We start from the raw sequence: 17,375 nt of genomic DNA, 5'->3' as shown, positions 1-17,375 counted from the left end.
GAATATACCTGCCTTGCCTTCACTATGTGAGTTGAACCGAACCATTGCTTCGGTCACTCGTCTGGTCAGTGCTCATTCTATATTAGCTACCAGTTTGTTTGGCACTCTTGGCTTCCTTAAGAGGTTTTCTACCTCCAGCACAGGCACTCCTATGCCGAGCTGATGAGTGCTAACAAGCACGAAACTGCAGTCCTCGGCTATAATTAAACTGAGCTGGAGGTGTATTTCATGTATTGATACAATACTTTCATAAAAAATAGGCGGGGGGGGGGGGAATTCTGGATTTGCCCCTAACAGCTATAACACGTTGAAAGTCTGTTTTCATTAACCCCAATAGACTTTATGTTAAAACAAAGATATGTTCTTGTACATTGCAAACAAGATAATCTAAAGCTTTTATAAATTAACATACGAGAGATAAGACAGAGTACAAAAATTATTATATTCATTTCCAGTTTGAAGATGGTACATTAGGCAGACGCACTGGAATTAGTGATGTGCTGGATCGTTGAAAAAGTAGATCCCCGGATATGGATCCGGATCATTAGTGTCAAGATCCGCGGATACGAACCTCAATTTTTTTTTTTTACTCAATTCAACTATCCAAGTGTAAAATTTGTTACGGAAGATATTCCCGTCAGAATAGTGGCAGATTCTTCAAAAAATATCAACTGCGGTTAAAATATAATCAAGACTATGATTTACTCTTTAAAGAAATTTCGTCCGACCGACGAAATACAGAGCCGGGAACACCTTTACAATCAGTAAATAGAGACTTTAGTCTCATTTTTTTAAAGGATGTCAAGAAAAAAAAGAAGAATAACAAAAACCTCAAATCAATAACAAAAACTAATATTAAATTAAAAATTAAAAAAACAAAACATGTCCCAAAGAGCCGACCTCATATTAAGATGAATTTCGCAAGTCAGAACACACATTTGTTAACAAATATGAACTGACAGCAGGTAAAAATTTTAAATCATTGAGCTTCTTCTCCTTATCTTCCGACTATGAAATCGCTACCAATCACACTTATAAAGGCTTAGAATTGCATTTAAAATTTACTTAACAAGATTACAGCTCCTATTGTACATAAGTCGGAAGTTTCAAATAAATATCAAACCCAGAAAACTTCGTTCTTTCAATTAGAGCCAACATTTTTAATGTACGGGTAAATTTTTACTACCATAATTGTGAAAAACGGTTTTAAATCGGTTTTTAATTAATTTCTTCAAAAATTAAAGTTCTACAAAAACGAGGGAAAGCTAAGAACACTTTCGATCAAGTCACCTTTTGAACTAGAAATGAACTATCGAAATCGGTTCATCTGTTTAGGAGCTACGGTGCCACAAAAAGGCACACTGATATAAACTTTTAAAACTTATTTTCCCTTCCTTTTTTGCAATGGGGGGGGGGGGGGTACAAATTCGCTTCTGAAATGATATCTTATAATTTAAATAGGGAATAAAACCTAATTTAAATGGAATTTATGAGTTTTTTTCAAATATTTAAAATTGTTTAGAATAGAAATGATCCATTTCAGATCCATCAAAAAAGTAACGGATACGGATACAGATCTTTATTTTTCCTTGGATATCCGCGGATACAGATATCTGGTACATCACTAATTGGAATGCATAACGCAGAGGTTATGTGTGTCACTATAGAGTAACTCACAAACCTAGATTGATACCTGATAACATTTCACAGTACCGAAGTAGAGCCAAAGACATTTTTAATGCCCTTGACATTGAAAATGCGATTCTCGAGTTTTATCAAGCGTATTTGCAACACTTAATTTTGAATAAAAGTTTTACATCATGGAGAAATGGGGGGGAAATGCAATTGGAATCTTAAAAATATTACATTTCAATGTTTTTATTAGTTTAATTTAAAAAAAAATTAGTACACATGTACTCTTTTTGTGCTATCTTCCGTCTCATCTTTAGAAAATACTTATGAAAATCAGTGCTGGATAAGTGGGGAAGCAAACTAAAGTCAGTGCTCGGATAGCCAATTTATTCTTTTTTTTTTCGGTTCTTTTTTCTTTTTCTTTTTTGCTAAAACTTGATAGGCAAGCTCGAAAGCAGATGGGTACGGATGGCAGGATTAAGATATGCTCCAACGCCCCTGAAATTGATCAGTATTTTTAACTTTATAGTTTTTGTGTACACTCAAACCTGTTTTTACGAGGTGAATATGGACCACATAAAAAAAAATTGTTCAAAACATCACGAGTAGCTTTAAAAAAAAGTTATTTTTGCAACAGTTGAAATTATTTTTTTATGCGGTGGATAGGAACCGCATAAAAAAAAAGTCTCGCATAGAAAATAACCTAAACACCTACTAATCTTTAACAAAATCAAAACAAACTAAGTTATGATAATTTTTTGTGAGTAGTCAAGACAAAATTTCCTAAATAAGGAAACTTTTGGGAAGTCACAGTGAATACCCATTGGGGTGTCAATGTCGTCACTTGAAGATAGTACCTCGCACTCGTTTCAAAAATCATTTCGTCAATTGAATCACAATGTATTTGAAATTTTAAAATACTGCACAAAAAAACACTTGGAACAGCTAACCGGAAGAGGCGGAAATGAGCAAGGGGGTGGATAGCCTTAAGAGGGCCATTGATCTTCATAAACTGACCAAAACCAGCCTAGCTGGGCCCTCAGCCTGTTGCTGGTCGTCACAATTGTATTTGCATAAACTCAGAGCCTGATTACTGCTCAGGCCAACTAGGCCTAGGCCTGGGGCCTCATCTTACTAAGGGGCCTTAAATTACTTAAAGATTTATGCTTAGCATTACAACAAGGCAAAAAATACATATATTTTTTAATTAATAATTAAAAAGCAACAACTATTTAGTTGGGAATGAACTTACTTATAAGATAATTTTAATTACTTCTACTGGTAGCAAGTTTACCACGTCACAATTATGAGATGCCTAGAAGGGCATTAAAGCACTTGATAAATGATTTACATAATTCTGTGTTAGACCAAGAGGCCCCTAAAAATCAGTCTTCAAGGGGCCTCGAAATTATTGTGGGCCTAGGGCCTCACTTGTAGTTAGTCGGGCCCTGTATAAACTAGGTCAGCATGCAATAGGGCAGACATGAAGAACCAATAGAAGAAACAAATTAACACAAATCCTTCGAGTATCGAATAAGGATACAAATCAATAGAAATTTGATTTTTATAACAAATCAATTCTCTTATAATTTGTAACTGCAAGAGAAAAAGAAACAGAAGGGAAATGAAATACAAAACACTAAAAGAAAACTCCAAAAGAGAAAAATGCAGCCATCAAGAAAAATCTTGCTTGCAAAAAAAATAAAAGCATCTCAAGCTGATATAGATATTCAGTAAATTACCGCCCATTAGCCAGGGCTAAAGCAGAAATACATGAAATACACCGCCAGCTCAGTCATTTCCAGCCGAGGACTGCAGTTTCGTGCTTATTAGCACTCATCAGCCCGGCATAGGAAAGTGACTGAGATGGAGATGGAAAACCTCTCAAGGAAGCCAAGAGTGCCAAACAAACTGGTAGCTAATACAGGATTAGCAGACCAGACGAGTGACCGAAGCAATGGTTCGGTTCAACTCAAAGATTAAACGCGAGGCAAGGTATGTTCAGTAAATTACTGCCCAATAGCCAAGGCTAAAGCAAAAATACATGAAATACACCACCAGCTCAGTCATTACATTGGCTACCAGTTTGTAGGCACTCTTGTCTTCCATAAGAGGTTTTCCATCTCCAGCTCAGTCACTTTCCTATGCCGGGCTGATGAGTGCTAATAAGCACGAAACTGCAGTCCTCGGCTTGAAATGACTGAGCTGGCGGTGTATTTCACTGATATAGATAGTCACGCAAATGCAAAATGAGCTCATTTTGGGATTATTTATAACAAGGAGAAAGTGTGGAAGAATTTGCAACAGAACAATTGCAAAAACATTCTTGCTTAGAAAATCGTCAAAGATGGTGCTACGCAGTATTCATTTTGCATTTTAGCATTCAGAAATATTTTGACACAAATGGTCAGTATAGCCAGATGGTCAAATCCAGATTTCCCCAATTCCCTTCCAACTTTTCCCCAAAAAGCGATGTGTTCTATCAAAATTCCCCAAATTCAAAAATCATTTTTCCACTAATATTTTCATAAAATGAATCGACTTCCTCTGATATTTTTGTCTCTTAAAATTTTTTTTCTCCCCAAATAGCCAAATTGTCTTATAAAATTCCCCAACTTTTTTTTTCCTTCCCATTTTCGCTTTTTTTTTGTCTTTATCTTTATGTTTTTTTATCTTTACTAATAATAAAGCTGAAAGTCTCTCTGTCTAGATCTCTCTCTCTGTAGGATCTCTGTGACACGCATAGCACCCAGACTGTTCGACCGATTTTCATGAAATATGGCAAAGAATTAGTTTGCAGCATGGGGGTGTGCACCTTTAAGCGCTTTTTCGAAAATTCGATTTTATTCTTTTTCAATTCCAATTTTTAGAGATTATTTTCCCGAGCAAAATTATCATACGATGGACGACTAAATTACCAAGTTATCATAATGTGGAACCGTTGCATGGGCAAGCCAATTGGTGAGAAAGTCATCATGCATTATTTGTAAATGTACAGGGGAACCAAAATACTTTTTAATTTTCTACTACGGGCAAAGCCGTGCGGGTGCCACGAGTCATAAATACAAGCGCCTGACCGAGAAATAAGAAATAACCAATTTTTTTTCTCCCCAAGTTTTCCCCAAGAAAAAAAATTTTCCCCAAAGAATTCCCCTCAAAACCCATTTCCCCAGAGAGCACCAGATTTAACCAAAATGGGGAAATTTCCCCCAATCTGGCAACACTGCGTATGGTTATAGCAACCCTTTCCTCCTGTATGTTTTTCATAAGTTATCTTAATAAAATCCCTTCTAAATGACAGAATTTTGACTAACAAGTTTCCAAAATACAACAGATTAAAACTTTGCCTTAAAAAATTATTCTTGCGCTTGCTTTTCTAAATTCCTATCGATTTGACAGGTAATTATTACAAATGATTTTAGGTGAACTCCTTTAGCATCTGAATTATAAGGACTGTATGAGTGACGCAATCGCTTCTTGCAACTTTTTAACTAAATGGTCAAAAGAGAGGGTTAAAACACAAAAAACTTACTTCCTCTTATTAGTGCACAAAGTGAAAATCAAATTGAATGTTTGCAGTCATCGAAAACCTTCGATTCGAGCAATTCAATAAACGATAAGCAAAAAATATTATTGTTCGGTTTTGTCACTAAATTAATTCACATTTCGATCCAGAATATCCAAAAGAATCACAAATAAAGTAAAAATGTACGCTTCAAAGGCTACGACAGAGCAGTAAACAGCGCTTCTTTCGCTGACGGTTGTAGGTAAGCAATAATGATATTTCCTATTCCAATTCCTATTCAGAGTCACAACTGACTACAACCAACGCCTCCTATATACTAAATGCCTAACCACTTTGCCTCAAAAAGAGTGTCCCCACCGGTACACAAACTACGCTACCTGGCGGCAATTACAAGGATGGCGTTGCTATGACGATGAATCCAAACAATTCAAACATTTGCTTCGCTTATGTTGTATGATATTTAGAATTGTTTTTATCTTTTGCTTTTTGGTTATAATCGTTTGCTCGAATTAAATATCTTGTGAAATTTTTGTCTCTGTGGTTTTTTTTTTCTTTAGAATATCAAAGCGTTTTAAAGATTCGTGCGGTTTCCTTTCTTTTTTTTTTTTTTGAAATGTAATCATTTCAATAATGCCTCCAACTTGTTGTATACCGTTTTGCACTTCTAGATATAAAAATAAGTTTTATAAAGTTTTAATAATAAACTTTTATTTGTATATTTATTAATTAATTTATAATGATTATTATTTTGTAAAAAAGGGAAAAACATTTCAGCCGTTCACTAAAAAAATTCACAAGACCCCGAGACGAAAAATTTTCCCCGCAAAAAAAGGGGGGAGGGGAGAGGAGGGAAAACCTCACCGGTTTGTAAAAAATAGCATATTTTAACGGTCTTCAAATATAAGCTTTTTTTTTTTAAAGAAAGAAAAATTTAAAAAAAAAGAAAAATTAATTTGAAATTTGACATCTTGAATTCAAATTATGTTTCTCGCAATCACGAGTGTGTGTATGTAAGCGTGTGTGTTTGTGTATGAGGGGTATGTATGTTTGTGTGTAGGGGTATGTGTATGTGTGTGGGCTGGCATAAGTGTGTGGGCGTAGTTGTGTGTATGAATGTGTGTGTGTAGGCATATGTGTTTGTGTCTGTGTGTAGACATGAATGTGTGGGTAGTTGCGTGTATGTGTGTATAGGTGTCTATATGTATGCGTGTGTGTATGTGTATGTGTGCGTGTGTGTGTGTAGTTGTGTATGTATGCACGTGTGTGCAGGACATGGATGCAACCTGGAGAAGGCTTTCGCTATAGGAGCAGCATCGTGAGGATCCGGTCGACGGTGATGGGGTGCGGAGGGTGGCGGGGGGGGGGGGGATAAAATGATAGGACGCCAAAAACAGTCAAATGAAAGCAATAAGCAAACGTGAGTGCTCAAAAAAAAAAAAAAAAACTTAATTCACGGATCAGAAGCTTTTTTCACGTTTCTTCGTTACAGAATTTTAGTCAAGGCTTCAAGACTACCAAAAAAATAATTCTGGAAAGGTTATTAGTGATTTAACTTTCTGCGATTTTCAGTTATTGGTCCATCGGATCGGTACCGGACCTATAAATAAAATTTGCTGCACTTTAAAGACAGCAACGGCAGAGCCCGATTAAGATATCGAGGGTCTCCAGGCCAAATATTTTTTGGGGGCCCCATGTATTCAAGCTTTATAACTTCAGCCGTAGGCTCAAACAATTTTAACCATAGACTAAAGTGATTTCAGCCATTTGGGGGCCCCTAAATATCCGGGGCCCTAGGCAAGGGCCTAGTTGGCTTATTCAGTAATCAGGCCCTGCAGAGGCTCCTGGTCCATTCTGAAAAAGGAACCGGACATCAAGGACGCTCAAATGAAAGCAATAAGCAATCGTGATTGCTCAAAAAAAATCCCCGAAGGCGTACAGGTTTTAAGGGGGCAAAAAAACGAAAATGCACACACAGGTTCAAGGGCTCAAGAAAATGAAGAGAAGAAAGAAAGGGGGGAAAATAAAACGAAGGCTCACACGTTCTAAGGCGCAAATAAAATAAAATGCAGAAAAAAAAAGTTCGATGGTGGGGGGGAAAACAAAAAAAAAAAAAAAAACAGAAGGCACACTGGTTCGAGGGCGTAAAAAAACGGAGGTGCACAGGTTCAAGACCGTAAAAAATGAAAAAAAAAAAAAAGAAACGAAGTCACAAATTTGTGGGCGTAAAAATAAAGAAATAAATAAATTTTAAAAATTCTGATAAAAAATTTTAAAAAAAACCCGATAGCAACAAAACAAAGTGGCACACAGTGGGCTTTCGAGGGCGCACAGGCGGAAGGGCGCATTGGCTTGCAGGCCGGCGGGCCAGTCCGCCCCTGCTCATAGACCTGTCCACGATAATTTGAACAAAAATGCTTATTAAAATTATAAAAATGTATCATACATACTCTAATTATTTTTAAAAAATAAATGAATTAATAGAAATTATAACTTTTACATTAATTTTATATTGATTTTTTGATTGCTTTTTATAGTTTTTTTGTATTTTTTTTTCTTAAAGGTTTACTTAATTACGCATAATAATTGCAGTAATTGTTCTTTACATTTAAATATCATTGCTAGTAAAAAAATTACTTGTTTCTTAATGACTCTTTCTTTCTTTCTTTATTTTATCAAATATATATAAATTAAAATCTTATCGATCCGAGAATAGTTTTCCGATCCGCGGGTAAAAAACTGACAAACGCAGATTTAAATTGTTAAATATTTAGCTATTAGTTTCTAATATCTTCCATAGATGGCAGCAGCCAAGGTACCGAATGGACACACTTTGCTCTATAATAAAAGCGAGAAGTATCACCGGATCGAACAGTTAATGAGAATTTAGAACTAGTCCAGGAGCTAATAGCTAAATAATGATATTTGAAGGAGCGATATACAACTAGCTGGAGTGGTATTTATGACTTTAAGGTTATGTTCGAATAGAGTAACCGGTAACTAACACCAAGGTTGCGTTCGACGAATCTACCCGGTCGACCAGTAAGTAACCAGATACTAACCGCGTCGTTCTATGATCAACCGGTTACCGCAGCGGTTACCATTCTAAGCAGTTGATTAGTTGATAGGAGCACATGATCATTAGCTGTCACGTGATTAACTAACCGGTCGCTCCCGGTCGTGCTCGTCGAACGCACTCAGTTGTGACTCGGAATCGAAACATCTCTGTTACTTACCTGCAACCGTCAAGAAACAAACGCTTTGTTGGCTTTGTACGTTCTCATTCGTAGGGTAGATTTTAAGAATGGAGTTTTGTGATCATTTAAGTTGACAAATACTGCATTGAAGTGTTCCGTTAGACGTTTTAGTTTCTTCGCTTACAGTTTTTGATTCAAAAATGGTAAGATTTAGAAATTGTTTAGAGGAATAAAATTTTCTCGTTCCTGTTTGACCAACTCGTGTCTCGGAAGTTGTTGGGGCTAATTTTTCTATAACATTGAAATTTCTAGTAATTTATCAAGAAAGTTTTCTCTATTCTTTCGATAAAAACACACAAAATTCTGTAAACTTTGCACGTTTCGTTTAACTTTATTTATTTCGGTAAAGACCCTTCCCGACAATAGACCTTAAATCCTGGTTATCACAAATTTGCGATTTCAACTGCGCTTGCGCGCGGACTTAGCTTTTTTGGGCTTTCTGATTTTGTGTTGCTTGTTTATATTTAGGCTGAGCTAGAGTCCCAACAAATTAATGAATGCATTAGAATATTTTCACGCTGATTTCATAATATATTATATGAAACTACAGATATGAACCCCTGATAATCGTTATAATGTAAAGGGAAAAATTACACTTCAATATTTATTGGTTTGAAAATATTTAACTTAACGTAAACGTAAAACACGTTGTGCACTTAAAAAATGATTGGAATTATGAGTACAGATGTCCGTCTTTTGCGGATATTTCATGTTTGGCGTAAATAGCAGTATTATACATTTTTATTTAGGTTGATGTTTGGTTCGGCTTTGTATTAGAAGTGATGCTGCAATTCTAGTACGTTCTTCTGAGGTTGAAAGTTTGGCCCTGAAAAGGGCCTTAGATAAAAAAATCAGACTCTGAATCCGTTAATAATTAAGACTCAAAACTCAATCTTTACCGAGACCTAAAAACTAAATCATAGAAAGCTTTGTGATTTCTAATTTTTATCTGTTGCCATTTCATATTTATTAACAAATTTAAAATGTTTAGTTAATTTTAGCAAGATTTTTGAAATCGGCTAAGTCTGCGCGCAAGCGCAGTTGAAATGGCAAATTTGTGATAACCAGGATTTAACATCAAGTCTTCCTGACCCGCCTCCATGATGTGCAGAAAATTTTTCAGGATATGTTTAATGTTGGAGACAGTTTTGCGTTTTATTTAGGTCTGGCCACTTAAACCCAACCAATTTTTTAATATGAGTCATGTCATGAATTAAGAGTCCAGATGTCCCAATTTTGGTGGGACAGTCTCATATTTTGTCCCGCTCTCCAGGGTTGTCCGGTTTGGTCCACCCTGAAAAAAAACCCTGTGATCCTGTGAGAAGAAATGTTCATAGAAAAACTTATTCATATTAAATACAGTGTTTTTAAAGACTAGAGATTTTAATTATATGTAATGAAGTCAGGGTTGGGTTTTGGACTGTCCAAAACTGGTTTAGGAAAAGACGGGTGGTTTTTACCGTCTTAAACTGTCCGAAAGTCAGGGACTTATTTACAACGGGGCATTCGGAGCCCGTGGCACCAAAGGAAAGGGGGCACCAAATGTCTGTCCAGGGTTGGCAAGTTTTTGCCCGAAGCGGAAAAAACCACGGTTTTTACCGCCCGGCAAAAATAGGTTTTTGCCAAAGTGGCAAAAATAGATTTTGTGTTAACAACTTACGGACAGTTTTTTTTTCCTTTTATATAAAAGTAAAAGCATGAAAAGATTTTGATAAAAGGCTTTGTCATTTTCTGTAGAGTGAGCTAGTATCACTAAAAAGTAGAGTGAATATAGAATGCACATATTGATAAGCTTTTCTTTCTTCTTTTTAAATTCTTCTCTTGGCTATCCATTTTCCCAGTAAGTGAGAAAAAACGCATTATTTCTTAGTGAGAAAAGTTAATATTTTTCTATATTCAAGTAAATATTCTGTTATTAATTAAATAACCTAAAAATCTTAGTGGGATCAAAAAAAATAATTAAATATATGTATATATATATATATATATATATATATATATATATATATATATATATATAATTAGAATTCAATTTTTTTATTAATTTACTAAGCTTAAGTAAACATTCTTTGTTTTAGCATTGAAGGAATTGGCTCATTCTGAAAAAATTGTTTTAGCAAACATTTAAAATCTTAAGTTTTGCAATCCCAACATTTGTTTTTTATTAATTTTTCACCGGCAAAAATACCTTTTTGCTGGCAAAAAACCCAACCCTGTGTCTGACATTTTTTTTCAAGGGACCAATGTTCGGGGCCTATCGCTATTGAACAGAATTAAGTGTCCTTATCGTACTCTCATTTCTGATAGTAAATTATCTTCATTAGCTCTATTATCAATAGAAGTAAGTTTGACCGCAAAACTTGATTATGAGGACATTATAGATGAATTAACTGCAAGAAAAAAAAGGGGAAAAATATATAAAGAATCATTGAAGCGCAGAAAGCGCATTAAAAAAAATTTCTAAGAAGAAAACCATAAAATTATTTTAGATGTATATTAAATGATCTTTTTGCAAAACATCTTAATTATTAACTTTTTTTGTATGAAATCGATATTTTAAAGTTTTCTTTCTATCAAAATAATATCCAACACTTATCATCATATTTTTACTTCCTTTTACAAAAAAGGAAGTATTGTATTCGCGAAAAAATTTTCACTCAAAAATCGCCCTTAATTTCCATTTTGCTCACCCCCAAATGAATGTTGAGTTTTTTTTTCGATTTGACCACATGCGGAAAAGTGCCTAAGAATGTATAGACACGCGAAATATCCATTTTGACCATCACCGAGGTAATTACAACGACTTTTCTCGTGACGTCTGTATGTATGTGCGTATGTGCGTATGTATCTCGCATAACTCAAAAATGGTATGTCCTAGAAAGTTGAAATTCGGTACATAGACTCGTAGTGGGGTCTAGTTGTGCACCTCCTATTTTGGTTGCATTCGGGTGTTTCTAAAGGGGTCTTTTGCACCTTTTTGGGGGGAAATCATTGTTAATTTCGATGCAAACTCAAGTGGTGTTATAATTTGGCGGTCACTTGGCGATATATCGCCAGTCTTTTGGTTGCCAAGTTTTGTCGCCAACTTGGCGAAAAATTTGGCGATTTTTTTTTTTTAAATCTGCTTTCAATGTGGCCATTGCTAGTGATATTTAAAGAGTTAGAGAGAGAATCCCATTAAAATTGCAATAATAGAGAAATAGCATTAAATTGGTGTAAAAGGAAGTCATGTGATGCACACATCAGCTCGTTTTGTATGTGGGGGGGGGGTAACATATTTGTCTAGTGCCCCAGGGCACCCAGGTGTGTAAATCGGTACCTGCCAAAAGTATGCGAAAGCTAAAGGGGTGTAATCTAATTTATTTGTAATGCATAAAGGTAGATATTAATGAGGTTTGATTAATGAATATTTGGCTATATTTCTCTCCAAAATGTTCATTTAAAAATATCTGTAAACAAATTAGCAAACTATTACATAAAAATTTCCTTATGTAACAGTTGGTAGAGTTATGAAAGGAAATTTGCAACACAACCAAGACAGCTAATTTCAGTTCCATTTATAACTGAAAGGAACGTTATTAAATCTGCAATATTTAGGTCCAAAAAAAAAGCTTAGTTTCTTAATGGTTTTTGAAAATAAGTTTTACATGATTTTTTAATGAAAATTGTTTTTTAAATCAGATTAAACAAGAAACTGATGATTGAACGCTTATATTCTAAAACTTATGCTACTCTTTTTTTTTTAAGTTCATATTTTGAATATAGTATATTCTATAAATTCAAAAAATTGTGATTTATTGTATTCAAATCGATTACTGAACTAAATTTTGAACACTTTCTTCTGCATAAATGTCGCAAAATTTGGTTTATGGGGGGAAAAAACTCATTGGTACAAATTGAAATTTTTAATAAAGAATTTAGTTTCTACTTAACTAGATTAAAGTCAGCTGTATAAATAAGTTACAGATACAGTCAAACCTTGATATCTCGAACCTCCTTATCTCGAAACCCTTGATATCTCGAAAAAAAAATTTCCCCTGCATTTTCTATAAAAGCCCCTATGTATTTTCCATTGTTATCTCGAAATTTATTTTTCGAAACCCTTGATATGTTGAAATTTTTGCACATAAGCAAGTTTCAATTGTCGTTTTGCTTTGGCAATTTTTGTAGTAAAACCAGTTCCAGGGACAATTGCTTAACGTTTTTTATCCCTTTTCTTGGAAATTTTGTGAATAGGGGATTTGGGCAAGATTTGGGGGAGTGTCAGTACGAGGAGGGTGCTGTGTTTTCCCCAGAGTTTAGAATCTTTGTGCATTTCAATCGGGGTTGGCTTTCTGCTGGCAGAAACTAGTTTTTGCCGTGCCAGTGGCAGAAAATGGTTATAACCGGTAACAACCGGCAGAAACTGGTAAAAACTTAAAAGCATCTTTAATTACTTAAGTGATTGCTAAATGATATTTGTTTAAGTAAACTAAAAAATTAAACTTCATTTCATCATTTAAAAAAATAAAATCCTATGCTAATCACCTTGATTTAGTTCCAGAAGGGAACTTTTCAATTGCAGATGCTCGTAATGTTTGGATTAATCTAACAAAGGATGAAAAATCATATAGGTGCTCAGGAAAGAGGAGCGACATACAAAATTAAAAGACATTTCTGATTTTAATTTGCTTATTTATATGCTTTATTTAAATTGTTTGATCGAAATTATCACGTGCTTCAAGAAGAAAGTGCCAGAATTTTACTTGCCAATATTAACATGGATTTTGTGCCTAATGTCACAGCTTTGCAAAACAAATTGGCCCTATTTCTCGAAACTTATTTTCCAGTCGAATTTCTCCCACTACCCCAATTACTACATGGTGGACCAGTTTAAAAAAAAATACAATAGATGAAAGTTTCACGAACATTGCTCGTTCCTTCATGCATTGCCTGCTAGCTTTTCTGTTGCAGGAATATTCCAAAGTTTCTCATTTGTACGTATTAGATTGAGAAACTGTTTAGATTTTAGAAACCACCTTTTCTAAGAAGCAACTGCGGGGTCCAAACAAATGTAACATTTGATTTTAAATTGTGGTAATATCGTAATTAAATTGTGCTTTGTTTAATAATTATTTTTTCCATGCATTTCCTATTGCATGTCAATAATTAAATTTTTTTAAATTTTGTGAGTTTTTGCCAGTTTCTGCCACAAATGTGGCAGAAAGTGTTTTTTGCTATGCCGGTTTTAAACGGTTTCTACCAGTGGTTTTAACCGCCTCGGCAGAAACTTGCCAACCCTGATTTTAATCGAACATATTGTCCACTTTGAGGGAAGGAAGTTGATTTTTCGTCCGTCAGTTTTCAAGTAAAAACAGAAAATAGGTTCCTCATTTTCATCATTTTGTTTTTTTTAACTCCTACAAAACGACTGCTGAAAACTTTTTGAATGTGGGGTTACTGGTGGAAGATAAAATTAGAATTTTAAATTTTGAGGTGAAAAAACAAAGTTGAAATTACTGTTCATTTCAAGATCTCATTCTGTGCACTTTGGACAATTTTAAAATTTCAAACCTAGGAAAATATTGAAGACTACTTTATTGATCGTAAATCAAAGTGGTCCCATAGTACATATATAAATGCATATAGTGTACGAGTGTAGTTCTGAGAGTTACTAGTGTAATTTTTTAAAAACCTTGATAACTCCAAAACTTGATATCCCGAAAATTTTCCCCATCCCGATAGATTCGAGATATTGAGGTTGTACTGTATACTTATACTTGAATGTTCACATTGAATAAAAATATTAACTAAATATAATTTTGGCACATTTTGTTCTTTCTGTTAATATTTTCTCATAAAATTTAGTTTCCCAAAAAATAGTTTTGAACAGTTTTGGACACAAGGGTTTTGAACAGGATGATAAAAAACTTGCCAACCCTGCTTTGATTTGCACATGCATAAACATAGAGAAATTTGGTTACTATTATCAATTAAAAAATAGAAATGAACTCATGCATACAAATTGAAATTTTAATCAAGAATTCAACTTTTTTATGTAACTAAATTAAAATCAGCTTCATAAATAAGTTATAAAACATTACTTTGATACATTTTATTGTGTTTTTGATGCTTTCTCACAAAATACAATTTCTCTAAAAATATAGTTTTGGACACTTTCGGACAGTTTTGGACACAAGGGTTTTGGACAGGACGGTAAAAACCAGGGTTTTCACCCTAGTGTCCAAAACCTTGCCAACCCTGAATGAAGTATTTAAAAAGAGTTTAAGCTACTCTTAAAAAAACCAGCGCTGTTTCAGTTGCATTTTAGAAATTAATGTGAGATTATTTGTTTGTAATAAATAAATTTATGAATGTTATTTATTTTAAAATATTTACACCATGAGAAAATCTTTTTTTTCCCCAGTAATGTGCAATAATAATGTAATTAAACTATGTTCAACTGCTTCATTTTCTTGAATGTGATTGCTTCTGACACAAAAAAAAAAAAAAAAATTGTACCAAAGTGTAGCTAATATTGCTTTATACATTTATTAGAGTATGATTAATGTAGAATCATTTTATTTTTCGTGTAAAAATTAATGAAATAGCTGGAAGAAAACAAGAATTTCAATAAGCGCACATAGAAAATAAACTAAATAATGGTATTATGTCGAACAAAATTTGGAAAACAGCAACTACAACAGCAGAGTGTTGCCAAACCCAGGAAACAATATGACTTCAAATTAACTGTAGCCACATAACATTTATATATATAAATATCAGTGGCCTTGCTATGGGGGAGGGGGGATGTCACCGTCTAGGGGGTGACACCTAAAGTGGAACTGCAATTTTTTGAAAAATATGAAGCTACGAGGGCTTTTTTTTTCAAGGTCCGATCGATCACGAAATGCAGACCACAAAGACAATAGAAACGCTTTTATTTGGAATATGTACATACACCTCCCAACTACTTTTCGACAAAGTCGTCCCAATGATTAAGACCTTTGTCGTAGCATGGTACCAATTTTTCGATACCTTCGTCATAGAATGCAGCCGCCTAAGCTTTCAGCCAATCAGGGTTTGAAATAGGGTTCAATTCTTAGGGGGAATGTCCCCCTCTACTTCAGATTTCAGGGGGGATTTTTTGACTTTGGGGGAGAATTTTAATTTTCATAAGTATTTTAAAATTGTCTTAGAATTATTACAGCTGTAAATTTACAGCAATCATTACAATACTTGTCACATAAAAAAAGCATTTTATTAAATAAATGCAAAATAGACTGCACCAGATTAACACTATCTAAGATAGTTTTCATTTCAGGATTTGAAATAAGGTTCAATTCTTAGCGGGAAAAGTCCATTCTACTTCAGATTTAATTGGCAGAAATTTGTCCCAGGAAAAATTCAAAACGTTGCAAGCATTCGTACATATTAGCAAAATTAGAGCAAAAACTGCATTATATTTCATGCGTGGTATTTTGTAACTTCATTATAATCCTACATGCTATAATGCCTTTAACTAAGTCTAATACTTCTCCACTAAAAACAAAAGAAAGAAAACAGGAAGTCCGAAAAAAAAAACACTGTTCATAGTAATAAAATGCCAAATACAGTAGAAGACCGTTATAATGCACACCTTGGAACCAAAGCTTTTGCGTTATACAGGTTATTGCGTTATATAGATCATTTCACAAATTTTGAAACTAATATTCAGAATACATCTATATCTTAACATTTCAGAATGAGTTTTATCTGCAATGAGTAGTAAAGCACCAATATTGTAATTAGTTATTCACAAATAAATATGTTCCACAATCAAAAGAAAGTGCGTTATCCTGCACTTATGCTAGCTTCATGGTCTGCATAACAGCTGCATTTTCAAGAGCCATCTGGTATTTTCTGTTTACTATGAGGTACTAATTTTCAATTTAAAAGCTTTGAATTATGATAGAAAGATGAAAAACTTTCAAGATTTAATTTGCCTAGAACTTTTTATGCTTAGGTACAAAGGAAAACAAACGAAATCATTTAAACTTCAAAACCTATTTTTTACTTCAGAAAAGTGTGCGGTTTATAGAGAATTGTGTTTTAACGGTCTTCTACTGTAGTGGAAGTTTTCTGGCTTGGTGATCATTTTCCCCTTCCCTTTTTTATTTCTATGAAAGGAAGACCTCTTCTAGGAGTCATTATCCTGTAAAAGAATTTTCTGAGGGGAAATTCCCTCCACAGACCTTTGGATTGGAGGGGATCTGCCAATTCTGTGCACGCTTTGCGCAATCCCCCCTTCTATTTCAAACCCTGGCCAATTCTGTACGCTGATCTGCAGCTCGGCATCAGAGCCCAACGTCTGTCCTCCTAGCCAGCGTTTCATGAGACCAAAGAGATGGTAACGCTCCCAGTCTGGGCTGTATGGAGTATGGTCAAATGCTGTCCAGCGAAACTGTTGCAGGAGATTTTTGGTTCAAGCAGCAGTGTTCGGACATGCATTATCTAAAGCTGAAAATTAGCGGTTGCCACTCGCCACGTGGCGATTAAAGTCGCAAAAGTGGCGATTAAAATCATAGACTAATAATAAGAATAGACCGAGCTATGGCAACTCTTTTGCTGCTCATAAACCAAACCATGTGACTGGTGGATATCCTAGCAACAGCCGGCATTGATCGTAGCAGACGATCAACGCGAGCGAGAAATAAAATAAATAGAATTGATGAAACACGGAAGAATCATCTTTTATGTAGTCCAATTTGTAAATTTGTTATTCTAAGTTGTAAATATTTTGATAATATAGTGAGTTTTCGTTTAGATATTACTGTGCATTTTCTTTAGTCAATTTCAATAACTCTCGAAGCAATTAAAGATGCAAGCACCCAAAAAGAATCGGCAAACGGTAAGATTTTTACCTACAATTTCAATTTAAGATACCGATATGTACATTTTTGTGTTAACGCAAAACGTTTACGCCAATACATTCACGCCAACGC

This window comes from Uloborus diversus, unplaced genomic scaffold, assembly GCF_026930045.1.
Source record: "Uloborus diversus isolate 005 unplaced genomic scaffold, Udiv.v.3.1 scaffold_14, whole genome shotgun sequence".
In the NCBI taxonomy this organism is placed as follows: domain Eukaryota; kingdom Metazoa; phylum Arthropoda; class Arachnida; order Araneae; family Uloboridae; genus Uloborus; species Uloborus diversus.
This window is presented reverse-complemented; position numbering follows the sequence as displayed.